This window comes from Parasteatoda tepidariorum, chromosome 1 (genome assembly GCF_982258835.1).
Source record: "Parasteatoda tepidariorum strain Cologne lab strain chromosome 1, Ptep-v5.0, whole genome shotgun sequence".
NCBI lineage: Eukaryota > Metazoa > Arthropoda > Arachnida > Araneae > Theridiidae > Parasteatoda > Parasteatoda tepidariorum.
The window spans coordinates 81,018,192-81,038,504 of NC_141755.1; the positions used below are offsets into that span (position 1 = coordinate 81,018,192).

General features: G+C 29.1%; 1 protein-coding gene across 2 annotated transcripts in view; it reads left to right on the forward strand.

The window, feature by feature from the left end:
- Positions 1-10,103: 10,103 nt before the first annotated feature.
- LOC107442404 (acyl-coenzyme A diphosphatase NUDT19) overlaps positions 10,104-20,313 on the forward strand; it is a 40,535-nt gene continuing 30,325 nt past the window's right edge. The window contains exon 1 of one of the 2 annotated variants that reach the window (XM_071179559.2): positions 10,104-10,289. The gene's annotated coding sequence lies outside the window, so the exon portion shown is untranslated. Of the gene's footprint in view, positions 10,290-10,322; positions 10,541-20,313 lie in introns of those variants that run through there. The other variant, XM_071179560.2, reaches the window with a different exon arrangement.

The window sequence follows — 20,313 nt, forward strand, 5'->3', positions numbered from 1 at the left end:
AAATGAACTAAATAAACTAATACAGTTTGAGTTGCTGTATCCAGAATTTTAGTATTTTTCAACTAAGCAGTGAAATTGCCAAAATTTTGAAAATATGTGTCCGAACCAATCCCATTTGTGATTAACTTCCTACGGAAGTCTATTCTGGAGTGTGGAAAATAGTGTTAAAAATTTATCTAAATTAATATAAAATTTTAAAGCGGTTAGCTACTAAAATAGCAGTCAAATGTAAATGTGTATAAGTTTTTAATCTGTTGGTTTTTTTAGAAAATAATTTCGTTTTTTCTATATGAAAACGAAGGACGGTTTTCTTATAGTGAAGAAACATTTTATTGAATTGTATATTCTAGTACAGTACCTTTTGCCATCTTTCTGGCTGTAGCATGATTTCTAACTTATAAATTTTTTGTTCCTTACTGGCAAAACTGATTTAGGGGATTTTTGACTTTTTTTGAAGTAAAGCTATTACATTCTAAAATTTTTGTAGAGACTCGAACAATTTTGTTAAATAACACATTTCTCGTCTTCGGAAATGATGCCCTTTAAAAGTGAAACATTTTTTGGACGTTTGGGAAGCGAATCACATACGTCTAACGTGACGGCGAAAATTTCTTTACTGCAAGAACACGAGGAACCCGCATGTTTATCTTTGAGAATAAACTTAGGCTTTTCAAATGATCATGAACAGTTGAATTCGACTAATTTTTTCCCTAAATGATCTCACGAGTTTATTATTCGCCAGCTAGCCTTTATTATGTCTTCATCAGGATAAACTAACTTAGTGCAACTTAATCGAAATTTTGGGTGAACGAAATCTCGTAAAACAGTTTTGACACTGGCGTGCATCTCCATACACATCGGATAATTTTTTTTTCCTTTCTAGCTTGAACAACATTTTTACATTTTCGATTGTAAAAAATGTCGGAAATGCTGCTTTTAATTTTCTAAATTTTAAAAGGGCACTAACCAAAAACTGCGTAGAATCTATCGAATTTTTTTCACAAGTAAGCTTTCCTATATCATCAGCTTTCAAAATTTATAATGATTATATGACTTAACACTGTTTTTTGAAGCTCTGTCGCCAAAGAAAATAAAAAAGCCATAGTTTAAGTGTCTTACATTTGAAACAATGCGATGATTTTAAACTATATATTTTATCTTGCTGTGAAGAATTATCTGGGCTTTAGAACGGACAAATGACTTAAATATTTTAAAATCGCCAATTTGGTGACATTTTCCCACCTATATGATAATTATCAAAATAACTGCCGTATTCTCAGTCTGCAAATTTTTATGAGTAACTAACAATGCTGCATCACTATAATTTAAGTGATGCAGCATTGTAGTAAGTTATTAAAGATTAAAAAATTAGACCACAAGCACTTCATTTCTACATAACTGTGACTTTTGTCCATATTGACGTTTGCGCTATTTTTAAAATAAGCGTGGATAACGCTTGCTTTTGATGATAATTTTTTTCTGATTTTATTTTAAAATGTATTGTACCACTAAATTTGTACTGGTTAAATTCTATGTCGTGCTTCACTGTGTCATTTTGTTTTGGGTTTCTTTTTATCATATTTAGAAATTGACAACTGCATATCGTAATTTAAGTTTTTTAGTGTCTTTGTGCAGAAACATTCTTCTGTTCTCAGGATCGCCTTATCTTTCCTTTTTTTTATCCTTTCAAAAACAGATTTTTGAACATTTACAATTTGTGCCCACGAATAAATATTAACTTTCTTAGCTCTTCAGGGGTTTTGAAGGAGTACTTTTTTTTAAGCTTTTTCGTTTTAGGTTTGTAAGAGTTCAATTATAGTTCAACTTGTGAAAAATTGCAAAATAACCTAGCAACCTTGAAGTTAAGTAATCTGATAATCATCAAGATTTATTACTTTTATTTATTTATTTATTGTTGGATATTTTCTGTATATTGAAAATATCTTTCCTGACGGCTAGGGTATGGATAGCTAAATAACTATAGTTATTTAGCTATCCATACCTGTTATATATATAGCAGTAATCATCTTTATGCTTTTAAACATCGTTTTATTTTATTAATTCTTGAACATTAGAGTACTGCAAATAAAGTTCAGTATGCGTTCTAATTTATCAAATCATCAACCATTTTTTTATCCAAAAAAACAGTTCGAGACGTTTATCTAAATTTACTAATTCTTATTTATGTCTATACGTACGAAAAAATATACACTTTTCAACTTTAAAAATTTTTCTTCTGGACTACATTCTATTTCCGGAGGTATTCAGTAATTTAAAATAAAAATTGCTACATATTTAACCTGGTATTTAGATTTTAAACGTGATTTACAAGACTATATCTTTACAGAAAATGACTGAAACATAATTTTTCTGTAGTGAATTAACGCTATTTTTTTTAAGTGATTTTTTTTTTTTAATATGTGTAAAAACTATAAACTTATCATATTTTTAAAACTTAATTTTTTCGCTTTCAAATAAACTAGAATCAAATTCAAAAAGGAAAAATTGTTGATTAAACCACGCATCAACATAACACCCATTCTAATAATGTTCATGGTAGACGAAATATACAATGGTCCTGATTTCGGTAAAATTGCTGAAATCTATGTATTCTTTTAGAAAGAAAAGTAGTATTTTATTTGTTTATTTTGTTTAGTCATCTTTGAAGGACAAACTATTGTGTGTTTGCCTTATTGTAGACACAATATAACATAAAAAAGCAATTTTTTATTTATTAATATTTTTTATTGATAGAGTTTGTCATTTTTATAAGGGTGTTCAACTTGTAGATAACAATTCAATTGCTTACAAATAGTTATTTCGATATACAATACGAAATAAATTTAGATTAAGTATTTTTTCTTTCGCCTAAAAAAGCGTTTATTGATAGTTTGAAATACCTTTTTCCTTATAAATAATACTTAATAGTATTGACTTTTCCGATTTCTTTCTCTGTTTCGTTGTAATTTTTTTTAATTCTACTTGTTGGTGTCTAATTGGATATTTGTGGTGTTAATTAAACTTTGAACATTATATCTTTAAGACAGATTTTATTTTTTTTTATAACCGTCGTTGAACAGCCGACCCAATTTTATGGGTTTACGACTACTATTGTTCAACTCCGTGGCCTTGTAATTTTGAACCCAATCCAAAAGACAAGGGGAACTTCTGGATCAAGTAGTGGGAGAAATTTGCCTTCGTGGAGGACTTTTTGATGGAGCTAACTCGCATTTGAAGACCACGAGAACCTCCCACGGTTAGCACGACGGCAAGGGGACTCTAACCCATGATCCGTCTACCACTGAGGATATTTCACGTCAGCACTGTGGTCGGTGCAAGCCGGGTGCGGAATTCGTATCGACTGGAATTCGAACCCGGTTCACCTCATTGGAAGGCGAAAGCTCTATCCCCTGAGCCATCGCTGCTCTTCTCAAAACACAGAATTTTGTGTTTTGAGATAAGTTAAACGAAATTGCACACATAATTAAACATAAAATGTAAGCTATAAGCTTTTTTAGTGATGCTGCGAACCACCGAAATGTTTACAAATTATAGAAAAACGTAATTTTAAATCTACAACTTAAATAGAAAGTTACATAAATCTTTTCATAATTATGTTTTAATGTGTCCTTTTTGATTGACAAAAATATTTTTGTAAAAAAAATAAGACTCATATGAGGTCGAGCTAAAATAGGAAATTTTTTTTTGTGGATGTCTTAAAATGCTAAATTTTATTTCCACTTATTGCAAACCACATTATGAAAAATGCTTTAAATAATTCTAGGGAATTAATTATGTAAATGCCAATTAATTCACAGTCATGGAAGCAATAGGGTAGAACGACACCCCATGTGGAAACAGAGTCAACATATTTCTCCATATTGATAAGTATAAATTCATATAATGTATGATTATTTTAATAGGTGCGAAAGAGCACCATTTCTATCCGAGACAAATATCCCTAGTTTATCTTTAAAAGTCAAAAGGGATGCCTCTGTTTAGGATGTAGGAAAAAATACCATGCGAGTCGATCTACATGCCAGAGGAATGGAACCAGAGAATTGAAATTTTGCGTGTTGAAAGGCCATATTTATTTATGAAATTTGAGTTTTTTTCTTTCAAAATTCAATTTGTTCGAAAGTATTGCAATATTAAGTGCTTTTTCGAATTTTTTTCCTCATTTTTTGCTATTTATTCATTGTTATAGAAAAGTTTATTCCTCTGGCGATTTTCATTTATAGATAAGTTCGTGCTTGACTTGATGTCAAATCAAGTAGTAAAAAAAAAAAATTAAAGTCAATCCCTTTAAAAAATGATTAAATAATTATAATTTTTTGTCCCATATAAAACTAAAATTAATTAATTAAATTTAGTAAATGAATTAATATTTGAAAAAAACCGTATTAACATCAAGTGTCATCCACTACTAGTTTAAAAAAAATGTATTTGAACTTGAGTGGGTGAATAAAAGGTATTTTATTAACGTTTGAAAATTTGAACAAGATATATAAATATATATAGGGAAACTGTGAACTAATAGTAGAGGAATTAAAAAAAAAAAAAAAGGAGCGTGGTATCAGACAACTATACTATGAAATAATTCAGGGGCTCTACTTTGAAAGTATAAATTTACTGCCGTGGACCACACGTGCTAGCACGTAATGTTCTTTATTGAATTTATCTGACTCAGCGAATGTAAAATAATTAAGTATTTAAAGGTGCGCAATAAACTATTTTTTAAATTCAAATAGAGCTATAAGTTAGAAATTATCACTGACGTTATCTTTAAAATATGTGAAAAACTGAATCGCTTATAGTAAAATTTAAAACGACTTACGCTTAACTAATCAGAAAATTCCATTTCGGTTTTTGCTCATTCCGATATAACTAATGAATTAATATTCGAAAAAACTGTATTAACATCAAGTGTCATCCACTACTAGTTTAAAAAAAATGTATTTGAACTTGAGTGGGTGAATAAAAGGTATTTTAGTAACGTTTGAAAATTTGAACAAGATATATAAATATATATAGGGAAACTGTGAACTAATAGTAGAGGAATTAAAAAAAAAAAAAAGGAGCGTGGTATCAGACAACTATACTATGAAATAATTCAGGGGCTCTACTTTGAAAGTATAAATTTACTGCCGTGGACCACACGTGCTAGCACGTAATGTTCTTTATTGAATTTATCTGACTCAGCGAATGTAAAATAATTAAGTATTTAAAGGTGCGCAATAAACTATTTTTTAAATTCAAATAGAGCTATAAGTTAGAAATTATCACTGACGTTATCTTTAAAATATGTGAAAAACTGAATCGCTTATAGTAAAATTTAAAACGACTTACGCTTAACTAATCAGAAAATTCCATTTCGGTTTTTGCTCATTCCGATATAACTAATGAATTAATATTCGAAAAAACTGTATTAACATCAAGTGTCATCCACTACTAGTTTAAAAAAAATGTATTTGAACTTGAGTGGGTGAATAAAAGGTATTTTAGTAACGTTTGAAAATTTGAACAAGATATATAAATATATATAGGGAAACTGTGAACTAATAGTAGAAAAAAAAAAAAAGGAGCGTGGTATCAGACAACTATACTATGAAATAATTCAGGGGCTCTACTTTGAAAGTATAAATTTACTGCCGTGGACCACACGTGCTAGCACGTAATGTTCTTTATTGAATTTATCTGACTCAGCGAATGTAAAATAATTAAGTATTTAAAGGTGCGCAATAAACTATTTTTTAAATTCAAATAGAGCTATAAGTTAGAAATTATCACTGACGTTATCTTTAAAATATGTGAAAAACTGAATCGCTTATAGTAAAATTTAAAACGACTTACGCTTAACTAATCAGAAAATTCCATTTCGGTTTTTGCTCATTCCGATATAACTAATGAATTAATATTCGAAAAAACTGTATTAACATCAAGTGTCATCCACTACTAGTTTAAAAAAAATGTATTTGAACTTGAGTGGGTGAATAAAAGGTATTTTAGTAACGTTTGAAAATTTGAACAAGATATATAAATATATATAGGGAAACTGTGAACTAATAGTAGAGGAATTAAAAAAAAAAAAAAAGGAGCGTGGTATCAGACAACTATACTATGAAATAATTCAGGGGCTCTACTTTGAAAGTATAAATTTACTGCCGTGGACCACACGTGCTAGCACGTAATGTTCTTTATTGAATTTATCTGACTCAGCGAATGTAAAATAATTAAGTATTTAAAGGTGCGCAATAAACTATTTTTTAAATTCAAATAGAGCTATAAGTTAGAAATTATCACTGACGTTATCTTTAAAATATGTGAAAAACTGAATCGCTTATAGTAAAATTTAAAACGACTTACGCTTAACTAATCAGAAAATTCCATTTCGGTTTTTGCTCATTCCGATATAACTAATGAATTAATATTCGAAAAAACTGTATTAACATCAAGTGTCATCCACTACTAGTTTAAAAAAAATGTATTTGAACTTGAGTGGGTGAATAAAAGGTATTTTAGTAACGTTTGAAAATTTGAACAAGATATATAAATATATATAGGGAAACTGTGAACTAATAGTAGAGGAATTAAAAAAAAAAAAAAAGGAGCGTGGTATCAGACAACTATACTATGAAATAATTCAGGGGCTCTACTTTGAAAGTATAAATTTACTGCCGTGGACCACACGTGCTAGCACGTAATGTTCTTTATTGAATTTATCTGACTCAGCGAATGTAAAATAATTAAGTATTTAAAGGTGCGCAATAAACTATTTTTTAAATTCAAATAGAGCTATAAGTTAGAAATTATCACTGACGTTATCTTTAAAATATGTGAAAAACTGAATCGCTTATAGTAAAATTTAAAACGACTTACGCTTAACTAATCAGAAAATTCCATTTCGGTTTTTGCTCATTCCGATATAACTAATGAATTAATATTCGAAAAAACTGTATTAACATCAAGTGTCATCCACTACTAGTTTAAAAAAAATGTATTTGAACTTGAGTGGGTGAATAAAAGGTATTTTAGTAACGTTTGAAAATTTGAACAAGATATATAAATATATATAGGGAAACTGTGAACTAATAGTAGAGGAATTAAAAAAAAAAAAAAAGGAGCGTGGTATCAGACAACTATACTATGAAATAATTCAGGGGCTCTACTTTGAAAGTATAAATTTACTGCCGTGGACCACACGTGCTAGCACGTAATGTTCTTTATTGAATTTATCTGACTCAGCGAATGTAAAATAATTAAGTATTTAAAGGTGCGCAATAAACTATTTTTTAAATTCAAATAGAGCTATAAGTTAGAAATTATCACTGACGTTATCTTTAAAATATGTGAAAAACTGAATCGCTTATAGTAAAATTTAAAACGACTTACGCTTAACTAATCAGAAAATTCCATTTCGGTTTTTGCTCATTCCGATATAACTAATGAATTAATATTCGAAAAAACTGTATTAACATCAAGTGTCATCCACTACTAGTTTAAAAAAAATGTATTTGAACTTGAGTGGGTGAATAAAAGGTATTTTAGTAACGTTTGAAAATTTGAACAAGATATATAAATATATATAGGGAAACTGTGAACTAATAGTAGAGGAATTAAAAAAAAAAAAAAGGAGCGTGGTATCAGACAACTATACTATGAAATAATTCAGGGGCTCTACTTTGAAAGTATAAATTTACTGCCGTGGACCACACGTGCTAGCACGTAATGTTCTTTATTGAATTTATCTGACTCAGCGAATGTAAAATAATTAAGTATTTAAAGGTGCGCAATAAACTATTTTTTAAATTCAAATAGAGCTATAAGTTAGAAATTATCACTGACGTTATCTTTAAAATATGTGAAAAACTGAATCGCTTATAGTAAAATTTAAAACGACTTACGCTTAACTAATCAGAAAATTCCATTTCGGTTTTTGCTCATTCCGATATAACTAATGAATTAATATTCGAAAAAACTGTATTAACATCAAGTGTCATCCACTACTAGTTTAAAAAAAATGTATTTGAACTTGAGTGGGTGAATAAAAGGTATTTTAGTAACGTTTGAAAATTTGAACAAGATATATAAATATATATAGGGAAACTGTGAACTAATAGTAGAGGAATTAAAAAAAAAAAAAAAAGGAGCGTGGTATCAGACAACTATACTATGAAATAATTCAGGGGCTCTACTTTGAAAGTATAAATTTACTGCCGTGGACCACACGTGCTAGCACGTAATGTTCTTTATTGAATTTATCTGACTCAGCGAATGTAAAATAATTAAGTATTTAAAGGTGCGCAATAAACTATTTTTTAAATTCAAATAGAGCTATAAGTTAGAAATTATCACTGACGTTATCTTTAAAATATGTGAAAAACTGAATCGCTTATAGTAAAATTTAAAACGACTTACGCTTAACTAATCAGAAAATTCCATTTCGGTTTTTGCTCATTCCGATATAACTAATGAATTAATATTCGAAAAAACTGTATTAACATCAAGTGTCATCCACTACTAGTTTAAAAAAAATGTATTTGAACTTGAGTGGGTGAATAAAAGGTATTTTAGTAACGTTTGAAAATTTGAACAAGATATATAAATATATATAGGGAAACTGTGAACTAATAGTAGAGGAATTAAAAAAAAAAAAAAAGGAGCGTGGTATCAGACAACTATACTATGAAATAATTCAGGGGCTCTACTTTGAAAGTATAAATTTACTGCCGTGGACCACACGTGCTAGCACGTAATGTTCTTTATTGAATTTATCTGACTCAGCGAATGTAAAATAATTAAGTATTTAAAGGTGCGCAATTAGTAGGAATTGAATTTAAAAAAATAAATATAATAAAGAAGTAAGAGGGAGATAAGATGTTACGAGATGTAAATTTTAATACAGTCGGACCTCTATTTAACGAAATCACTGAATCCCGATATTAAGTTCGTTATATGGAAAATTCGTTAAATAGAAAATCACCTTTTGAAATACTTAAACAACACAAAACAGGTTTTAAATTCATAAACACGAGGCATAATTAAAATAGAAATTGATACACCTTTATCTTATAAAGTAGTATCAACTATTTATTTTATACATCTTTACCATCAAAGAAATCTGCATGGAAAGCAAGAATAGAGCATAACATTATCCAGTGGTACACTATCATGCTACATACATTTTCAACAAAAAAAAGCTAAATTTTTGTATAAAATTATAACTGCATTTTTTATGAAAGTAATTTTAAACATACATTACGTCATGCGTTTTTATATTTAATTGCTTTCGATAAAAGTCGTTAATTTTGTCTGAGTTTTTCGTTTGAAATGAAAAGGGAAAGGGATTTTACTGCTTTCTCTAAAAATTAAGTGGCTTTGAAAATCAATTTAGGGTCATTTCATAAAATGCGTTATGTTCTGAAATATTTTAAGAAATGGAGGAAGTGGATCTAAAAAAAAGAAAGAAGTTCGTTAAACAGAAAATTGACTTCGCTATTTGAAAGTTATTATACGAAGAAATTTTCAAAATGTCCTTGGTTCCTCGAAAAAAATCGCAAAATGGAAGTTCGTTAAATAGAAGTCCGATTGTATTTTAATCGAATTTCACATTCCACTGTTTAGCTGTCAGTAATGATGATTAAAAAAATATTAAAGAAAACTCTGCTTGTTATTAGCATATGTAAATTTAAAAAAATTTGCTTTTGAAAGTTTTATTAGCCAAAAAAAAAATGTCTTAGAATTTCGTTTTGGGAGAACTTATGTTTCCATCAATATTTGCACTTTCTATTTAAGTTGTATTTAAGCAAACATTCATTAATGTAAAGTCACTTTTTCTTCATCCTATTTCGCAGTCAACGTGAAATCACCTGATGTGCGTGGTATCTCAATGTCTTTGCTTTGTTCTAGTAAGTTCTGAAATGGTGTCGTCTGACCTTCAGCACTTACAAACAAATCGTTCTGCAAAATCTAATGGACCATGATTCCGTTCATTCTCTTACGAACAGACAGCCTTCTTCTGTATTAAATAAAATCTTCAAGTATATGTATTTTTGTCGTTTCAAGGTTCCAACCTATTATTTTAGCAATATCATTGTTTACACACATTTTTAAGCACTCAAACTAACTTGAATGCAGCTAATCTATGTCCTTAGATCTTGATATCTGAATGCATCTGTACGAGTTCAAGCAGAGTTTGAAACAAAATTTAATTTAAAAGTGATGCAATGTCTTATTAGAAAAACTAATCTTCGATCACGTCTCTGTTTTAGTAATTTTTCTTTATCTAAGTGAGTATTTAAGATTTGGATAAGATTTTAAATGATATTAAAATTTGGTTTTATACCTAAGATTTGAAGTTAGTTTCTTGCAACTTAGTGCAAAGATTACCGAAAGCAAAAAGTAGTTTGTAAAATGTCACTAAAAGCTTGTTTAATTTTATGAATAGCATTCATCGAAATTCATTGTATTGTGAAACATAAGATGTGTAGTGATTCATACAATACACATTACATTTAATGGTGATTCATGATTCATGCAGGTATCAGTTCCTATTTCATGTTTGTTTAATCGTTAAAAAGTGTTTTATTATTATTAATTTCATAATTTTTTTTTGTTGCTGAAAAAGAATATTGATCTACTTTTTGATTTACAAATGAGAGAAACAACAACAACAACAATTTTGTTTTTAAAAGGTCGCTTTTATACTTTAGTTCATAAATTATTAGATGCTCCTAAAAATTCGCATTTCAGAATTACCGAGCTTCCTTATTAACGTGTTTGTTTTTGCCGCATTCTACGCATTACCTACTCTAAAAACTTTTAAATAAACAAAATTTATAATATTTCCTGGCATAGAACTGAAATAAATATTTATAAAATATCATGCCGTGGTTAAATTACGAAGTTGGAATAGAAAATGTTTGTAAAATATGCAGTATTTTCCAGATTATAGCCGATTCCTTAGTAAACGTTGAAGTCGGGTTTATCCAGCTCTTTCAAACTAAAAATACATATATTGCAAAAAAAAAGTTTTTCAAATATAAATTTTGTTCTTTCGGTTTTCTGAATTTATAATTTATAACCGTCGTTGAACAGCCGACCCAATTTTTTGGGTTTATGATTATTAACGTTCAATTCTGTATCCTTGTAATTTTGAACCCAATCCAGAAGACAAGGAAACTCCTGAATCAAGTAGTATTTGCCTTCGTGGAGGACTTTTTAATAGAACTAACCCGCATTTGCGCTACATAGAGAGAGAAAAATACAGAAACCTCCCACGGTTAGCTTGACCGCAAGGGGAGTGAAACCCATATTCCGTCTACCACTGAGGATATTTTACATCAACACTGTGGTCGGTGCAAGCCATCGCTGGGATTCGAATCTGGTTCACCTCATTGGAAGGCGAACGCTCTATCCCCTGAGCCATCGTGACTCTCTGAAATTATATTAACATTAGAAATAAAAAGTAAATAATTGTGAAGCCACTCTTCTCGAAATCTATCATGAAGCACTTAGTTGTTTTTCAATTGCACGGCCGTATTATGTACTCTACATTTCCTAGTATAACTAACAGTTATGATCCTAACTTTAACCTCTTGCTTTTGAAACTTTGATGTCAATGTATTAAATTAAGCTTTGACTTTTTTATTGCTCAAGTTTGTTTAATTAATGCATCTATAAAAACTTTTCGACAATGAATATTTCAGAATTAGCAATTAAGTGCAATTATTTATATTATGATTCAATATCTTCTTTATGTTTATAAATGCCGCACTCGTATTTTAAAGTTTGAAAAAAATCTATTTTTTATTATAAAAGCTGTTGAAATTCTATATTTTTAGATGAAACTGGTGCCAAATACAAGCTCTTTTTTGATAAATTTCTCATACTTCTTAAAGAGTATTTATGATTTAATGATACATCATTATTGATTAAAATTAGATTATCATTTCAAAATAACTTTGAGGGGTAAAAAAATTTCACTTATTTTTTTTTTTTTTTTTGAACAAGTTAAATCATTATTTTAAGTATTAAAGGAATTTTTTGAAACTTTATATATAAAAAAAAAATACAATAAAAATTTTATCTCGTCTCAAGTCTGTCAAAAAATTACATTTTATTACATTTTCAAAAGTGTCAGCATATCAAATCAAAATTTGGAACGTGTTAGTATAACGTTTTGGCAGAACATGGTTTCAAAACTTTAATGATTTTATTGTTAATTTTAACTTTATTATCGTAACTTTTTTTTTGTATGAACAGCTCGTAATATTTCAAACTAAAAGCAACATTACGAATGTACTAAATTAAAAAATTAATATGTTAGATTAAAACAATGAATCAATTGCGAAATTAGACCTCTGTGAATCCTACATTTAAATTTTTTAATAGCGCTTTTGAAAATTTCATTTTCTTATAGCTGTTTCTGAGAACATTGGTTGTTAAAGAGAAAAACCATAACTCAGTTTGGAAATTTTAAAAAATATTTTAGGTAGTTCAAAGTGCATATTAGTTTTATTAATAAATAAATCAAAAATTTGCAAGCAAATTATGAATTCGTTTTTATGAAGAAAAGGGAAAATAAATATGCAAATTAAAATGATATTTAGAATATTTATTTGTTTATTATTTTTCTTTTTTTTTTAAAGCCTACGCGAAAATAAATAAAACGAACTTTCAATGATAATTGTTCATCAAAAATTATCTTTGATATCTTTAGATTTGTGTTCCCGTAAAAAGTTAGCACTTCAACGCTAATAATAGTACAACAATTAGCAAGTACTTCATCCAATAGATCTGTCTCTTATTGTGTGATTCATGAAACTGATTAACAAATTTCTTTTATTGAAGCTAAAAATATTAATACCCTGCTTGAGTTCAATTTATAAACACTGTTAAGCCGGAAAAACTTTTGAAAGTTATTTTACATTTATTTATAATTGTTGCTTGTTTATAATTGTTGAGAACACTTTCTTCGTCTTGATGCATTATTCATTCATCCTTTTTAGGTTTATCCGATTATCTTTAGTAGTGGAATACTCAGTTTTAATTAATAACCGGAATAAAATGCGATGGTGCTTAATTGAATTTTAGCTCGCATTGTTGCGCTGTAGAAATAATTATTTACATTAGTTTCGATAAAAAGAAAATAGTAAATGCTATAACAGTTTTATCAAGGTATTTTTGGCAAGTTTCGTATTTATTTCAATCCAATTCCATCCAACAAGTAGAACAGGGGAGGAAAGTTTAAAGATGGTGGAAGTGTTTTATTCACATTAATTGAATCTGTTTTATTAAAATTAATTTGAATCTGAAAAATTATTGTAATACTCTATTGATTGATGAGGAAATATTAGAACGAACTTGGAAAATTGTCACCGGACTGAGGTCTATGGTGTAAGAGAGCATTTTGTTTTTTCATTAATTTTATTAATTAAAAAAATATTATATTATTAGAGTTGCTTTCTGATAACGGATAAATTTTTTTACTTATTTTTATATAAATTTTGGCATTTATAGTGTTAATTAAATAAAATAAAGTGTTATTTGGCATTAACTTTAAAGTGTTAATTGAAAAATTAATTAACACTTTAAAAGCTTGTCTTCCACAAGCGTTCCCTTCATTTATATTCCGCAAAAGAAAAAAGATATCACCTTAAATAACTTTTCTAATGATCGGATTTTCATTAAGTACCAACCTTGAGGGTTTAGAAAGGTGACCTCAAATATGATAATTAATTAGTGCTGATTCATAATTAAGTTACAGACACAAAAACGTACTTTATCTGAATACACATATTCTTTTTTCAACAAATTTGTATTTTTGACCATCAAAATATGAAGGGTAATCGCAATATAGAAAACATTAATTTCGGCAGGAGAGCTGTCGAAAGTTTGGAAAAACGAAACTTTGAGTGAAATCGATTGAATAGCCTCTGAGCTACAAATTGAATATAAAAAAAAGCCACATTTAAAATATATATATTTCTCGAGAACTATTCGATTTAATTTGTTCACACTTTGTATTTCGCCATTTTAAACTACGTTTTTTAAAATACTTTAAAAATTTTCATAACTCACACTTCAAATTTTTTCGACCTTTACTAAATTGAATATAAAAAACTATTAAAATGATTTTTTTCATAAAATTATCTTTAACACTAGAAAAACAGAAATTTAGTATATACCTATATTGCTCAAAAGCAGTCAAAATGACTGGATTGTAAAAGAATAAATAATGTGTAAAGAAATTTGTTTAAAATTGATTTTTAATATTTTTTATATTATTTACAGTTATATAACAAGTTATTAGTAAATATTAACAATAAAAAAATTACATGTTGTACAAAATTCTAAGTAATTGAGTCATTATATACATCATTGTTTTTCTAATTGAAATTAAAAGCAGTCAAAATGACTTCCTTAGGCAATCTAGTGTTAAACAAGTTAAATTTATATATGTGTGCAAAAATTTCTCGCATTGAAAATTCGCAAGATATTGCGAAAAACAAAGAAATTGAAATTAAGGGACTCAAACTTCCGACCACAAAAAGTGTTTAGGCTGATATCTTTTTTAATTTTGCACAATATACAATATCAGTTCCAGCCAAACTAGCATATCTAACAATTTGTACCATTCGACAAATAAAAATAAATATATAGAAATTCAATGGCTTACGTCAAGCTAAAGGTATAAAAATCACTTCTAGTTTATGAAACTGAAATTTTAGAAATAAAAATAAATACAGGAGAAGGCCATTTCTAGCGTGATATTCCAGTATAAATATTTTACAGGCGAAAATTTTTACATCTAATTATTATCATTTTAGATTTAAGATATTTGTCTCGAGCAGTTTTGATCACGTGTTGCATGCTAATACATTTATAAACAAAAGAAAGTGATTTAATTTATTCATAATAATTGTTACTTATAAACTAAATCTATTAAGCAATTCGTAGACTTGTAGAACCGCTTATTCATTTTATATATAGCTACAGTATACATTCCAAGAAAAACACTTTCCCTTTATTAAACTGTGATGATATCATAACTATGACGAAAGAAAGAAAACACCAGACACGTTTCATATTGGGAAGGTAATAGTTTCTTATTAAATGAAGAGAAAGGGTTTTTTATTTGTCTTAAGAAATGCGGTCAGAACATTTCACATCCTCCAAAAATGGCTCAAGAAGTCCGGGTTTCGACGATGCAGTTTTCGCAGTAGGATTTTCCCATCTTATAAGATGTCTGCTGTGATTTGCACTCGATCGTTGTCGCACGAGACGTTGAAATTGTTAATTAAAGAACACGATGATACGGTTAATAGCTTCGATAGAATGTTTTATCGTTTTCCGACATTTACATTTTGAAATCGTTTGAGCAAATATTCAAAGCAGAAATTCGTACAGAAATATTTTCTTCCATAAATTATTAAGGGTAAAAATTTAGAGAAAAAAAAGACAAATAAACAGTAAGTCAATATATTAGTGAATCATTACGCAAACTTATAAATTATAACTAGTGATTTTGTTCTAACGAATAATTAAAATTATTCGAAAAGTATAGCTACGCTTCGCTTTATTCCGAAACAGTTGATGTTATTCAATATACAGGGTGTCCCAAAACGACCGCATAAACTCTGCGCAGCTAGATTCCTCGTTGGGAGTACATAAAAACTGCCCAAAGAAGCGTTCCTGTACGATCCATAGTTTATGAGAAAAATACGAAAAACAAAGTATGACGTCACTGCCGGTGCAAGAAAAAAACTCTTTATTGGACATACCAACAACAGTATTTGAATATCTTTCAAGACGATAATGTTTAAAACGTTCGCCGCGTATATTCTGCTTTAAATGGTGCATAGTATACTGCTGTTGATATGATCAATAAAGCGTTTTCTCTTGCACCGGCACTGACGTTATACTTTGTTTTTCGTATTTTTCTCCTAAACTATGGATCGTACAGGAACGCTTCTTTGGGCAGTTTTTATGTACTCAAGGCGAGGAATCTAGCTATGCAGAGTTTATGCGGTCGTTTTGGGACACCCTGTATAATTAAGTAATGATTTATTTTATAACATATTAAACTAAAAACTCTTATAAAAATATTATTTTACAAGTTTAAATACTAAATTTCGAACAAAGTGATTTATTGCATTTGATCGTTTTCGAGTGAAACGATGAAATTGCCAATTAAAGAACATTATGATACGATTAATAACTTTAAGGGAATGCTTTATCGTTTGTCGACTTCATTTTTGAATCGTTTTGCTTACGTAGTCAATAGAGATAAGTTAGGGATCGATTTTGGAGGATCTAGCCCAGGGAATTTCAATTCGAGATACATAGGATTACTCATAACCTGAGGTCTGTCTATCCAATTGACTGTAAAGTTTACGGTAAGGAACATATTTTACCTTTGTGATTTTGAAACCGTTTGAAATTAGTGTGGTTATAAAACGATAACTGTAAAACTATGCAGTTTTTTAACCATCTAGAACAGTGATTCCCAAAGTGGTCTATATAGACCCCCAGGGGTCGACAACAACCTGCAAGGAGTCTATGTCAAGCGGAAAAAAAATTGGGGATCCATGAAATAAAAATGGGGGTCAATGATAGTGAATCTCATATAAGCAGGTCGTGACTTTTAATTTTGGCATTTCATGAATGGAATAATCAACATACACTGATAGTACCTATTTACTTACATTATACTACCTTATATAAAGACATACACCTATCTACATAATTTATAAAAGTAGCTATGACGTAAACATTTTATTAAAATTTAAGTTATTAGGATTATTTTTTGATATATGAGACTGAATTATTATAAACTAGCAGTTCCCTGCAGCTCTACCTGCTAACGTATTAATTTTTTCTGCATGTATTAATTTTTCTGCATGTATTTAATTTTTGAAAACTAAATTTTGACTCCTGGTTTTATGTAACTGAATAAACAGTTTACATTACATCGTCTTAGCAAATGTATCAAAGATTCATTTTCATAAAAAGTTCAGGGTCGACTCTCTATCTTTAATTTAGGTCAGTTTAAGGTTACTGACTTTCCTGCCAATGAAAGTTATTCTCCAATTAAAGCTTCATGTTTGGTGGATCGTCGACAAAACTTTTGCACGTGGTAATACTTTTTTTTTTTTAAAGAAAAATTATATATATCAACTTTTGCTCGGGGCGAATAGTGATGTAATAAATTTTAGTGTGATTTGGTAACACAAGGTTAAATAGGCTGGGATTTTGTTTAATTAATTCAGTTCTGCTGATTCGCAGAAAGCTATTTGAATATTTTGCATTACTACTTAGATATTGATGGGATTTAAATTGCGTAGAAAACTACGAAATGTTTGAAATGGGGCTTAATTATGCTTTAACCTACATCCATATCTTCGATTTACTTCCGCATAGGTCTGGTTTTTATCCCTCTGATGCAGATCTGACACCGGTGTCCCTTTTCTATATTTTTTACTGAAGCTCTAATTACAAGCAAAAATATATTTTGGTATATAAATATATTTAGCAGCTAAAAAATAATATTTTTTTTAGTTATGAAAGCAGTCTAATGGTTGCTAAAAAGTCTGTTAGATTATCTGAATTTGTAGCAAAATATTAAATGCAAAAAAAGTAGTTTTAATTAAAAAAAATCTTTAAATTAATGCTCAAAAATTTATCAATAGCTGATTTTGAAAACAAATGAATTTTAATGAATAATGGGATACCTGCAAGTGACGTAATGAGGGTATTTCGATCCTGATTGGCTGTTGAAACGTGGCATCTGTTTACGTTAGCAACTGTTCTTTCTATTCTATTTCGAGTAAGCCGAGCTCCACAAGTATCAGTTCTCTTAAGTGTCACTTTCTATAATTTTTTTTCTCCAAAGATTTCAGTTCTTTCACTATATATTTCTTACTTAACACAAAGACAGACTCGAAGCCATATAGAACATAAACAAACTAATTGGCCAGCGAAGTTGCCATGCATGCAAAACAAAAATATATCACGGTTACAATAAAATACATAAACAAATAACAAACCTAAGTTAAGTCAAAGACGTAGACGACAAAAGAATTATATTTCAAGAAATTCAATGTGCGATACGGCGCTGTATTTAGTTGACTTCATGTTAATTTATATTCTAACTTATGTGGAGAAATATAGTTTAACTTTAACACGCCACTTTGCTTATAAACAATCAGCTGAAGCTGACGTCATAGGTCACATGTGCTGGTATCTGTGATGTTCTTCTTGAAGTGCAAGTACCCAATTGTTTCTTTTACAATTAAGTAACTTTAAAAAGGTGCAAATTTCAAAAATTATAGTTTGGAATTGAACCGTATTTGAAAGATTTTACCTTTAACGTAGAAAATGACAACGGTGATTCATGTAGTATTTTCTGACCATGTAATACAGGGTTATTCATAATTCCCTCCGGGGTTTCGAAGCGTTATAGTAAAAAAAACGAACACGAATATGGCAAAAAAGAACATATGAAATTATTCCGAAAGTATTCAAGTTTTAATTTAAGCAGTTGCCGGTAGATGGCAGTAACATGTACCACTGAAGCCAGTTGTAGTAAAGAAAAATGACGTTTATAGGCGGAGGGACTTATGAATAACCTTGTATTTTTTTCTCATTTTGACCTAAATTATTACAAAATAATGAAAAAAGTATAAAAAATATGTTTAAAAAAATCCTGTGTCAAAAGGTTATCATAATTTATATATCCTCTATTGGTGTTCTTGCATAGTTTAACTAAATACGAACTTATTTATTTTTTTAAAATTTCCAATATAGGATTAGTTGAAACGGTTTTATTCATTGTTTTAACGGATTGTTAAAACAATGAATTCAGGCAATTGGCATTAACATTGCATAATTGATAATTAGATTTAACAATTTGAAAATTGCCTATTTTAGACGAACTGTTGCAGAGGGAGCAAGATATCTTTTTTTGACATCAATTTAAGTAAAAAAAGACATCAATTTAAGTAAAGTTTCAAGAACATTATATATAATAAAAAGGAATTGGTTTTAACAAATTAACTGTCATTTAACAAAAACGGCTCCTTTTCACAGACTATAAAACTTTTAAAAATTTTAACATTATGAAAAATGTAATTCAATCAATTATGGGAGTTGAAAAACTATACAGTTAAGTGCTTATTCCATGCAAAAACATTAAATATGTTTTGGTAAAAAATGAAATTTTGTTTGATAAATCAGTAATTTTCCTCCCTCCCAAAATTATTAAGCTCACACCGTTTTTGTTAATCTCACAATTCCAGACAAAACCATTGATGCGAATTCTAAATTCTTCTTCTGGAAAATTATTAAATATTTTTTTAAATTAGTTAAATTTTCATATAAGTATGAAAATAAGTTAAAATATAATGTGACAATTGACCCCAATGTACTTAAGTTATCTCGTGGAAATATGCACAACTGCTCTGATAAATTGAAAGGTCTTAACTCCAAATTTTTTTCGAAGTGCTTTTTTTGTGTGGTGTTTTTGAATTGGTCGGAAAAAATACACATTTTTTATGCCGTCCAGCTATAGATCTAATATTGGGAAGCACGGACGCAACAAGGGGTTAAAAATGAAACTCACGGTAAAGATCTCTATATTTCACACATAAAAATTATTAAATTGTTTTCTTCCTGCTCCCGACTCGCACCAACCATAGTGCTGACGTAAAACATCCTCAATGGTTGACGAATCATAGATTAGAATCTCCTTGCCATCGAGCTAACAGTGGGAGGTTTTCGTGGTTGTGGTTTAACGTTCTGTGTAAGCAAATGCGGATTAGTTCCATCGAAAAATCCCCCACGAAGACTAGTTTGTGCTAGTGCTTTATCCAGGAGTTCCATTGTCTTCTGGATTAGGCTCAAAATTACAAGGTTACGGAGTTGAACTTTGATAGTCGTAAACTCAGAATTCGGTCGGCTGTTCAACACCGGTATTAAACTTAAAAGAAAATTGCTTTTCCTCTATCTATTAGATATTAGTTTTTATTTCTAAACTAGTCTTGAACTTATATGTGAACTTAAATCTGTTATATCTTTTAGAGATTTCTGATGGAGGGGGCATAAACGCAATGACATACATCTACCGTACCCCATGCCAGCGAGGCCAATGCGATGTTGATGAGCGGATCAATAAGTTATATTGAAATTTATATTGACCCATTTTATGGGGGCAATAAACTTCTATATTTAATAATATTCTTACAAAATAAGTAATATTCTTAAAAGTAAATAAAATTAAATATTCTAATAAATACTTTAAAAAAGAAATAT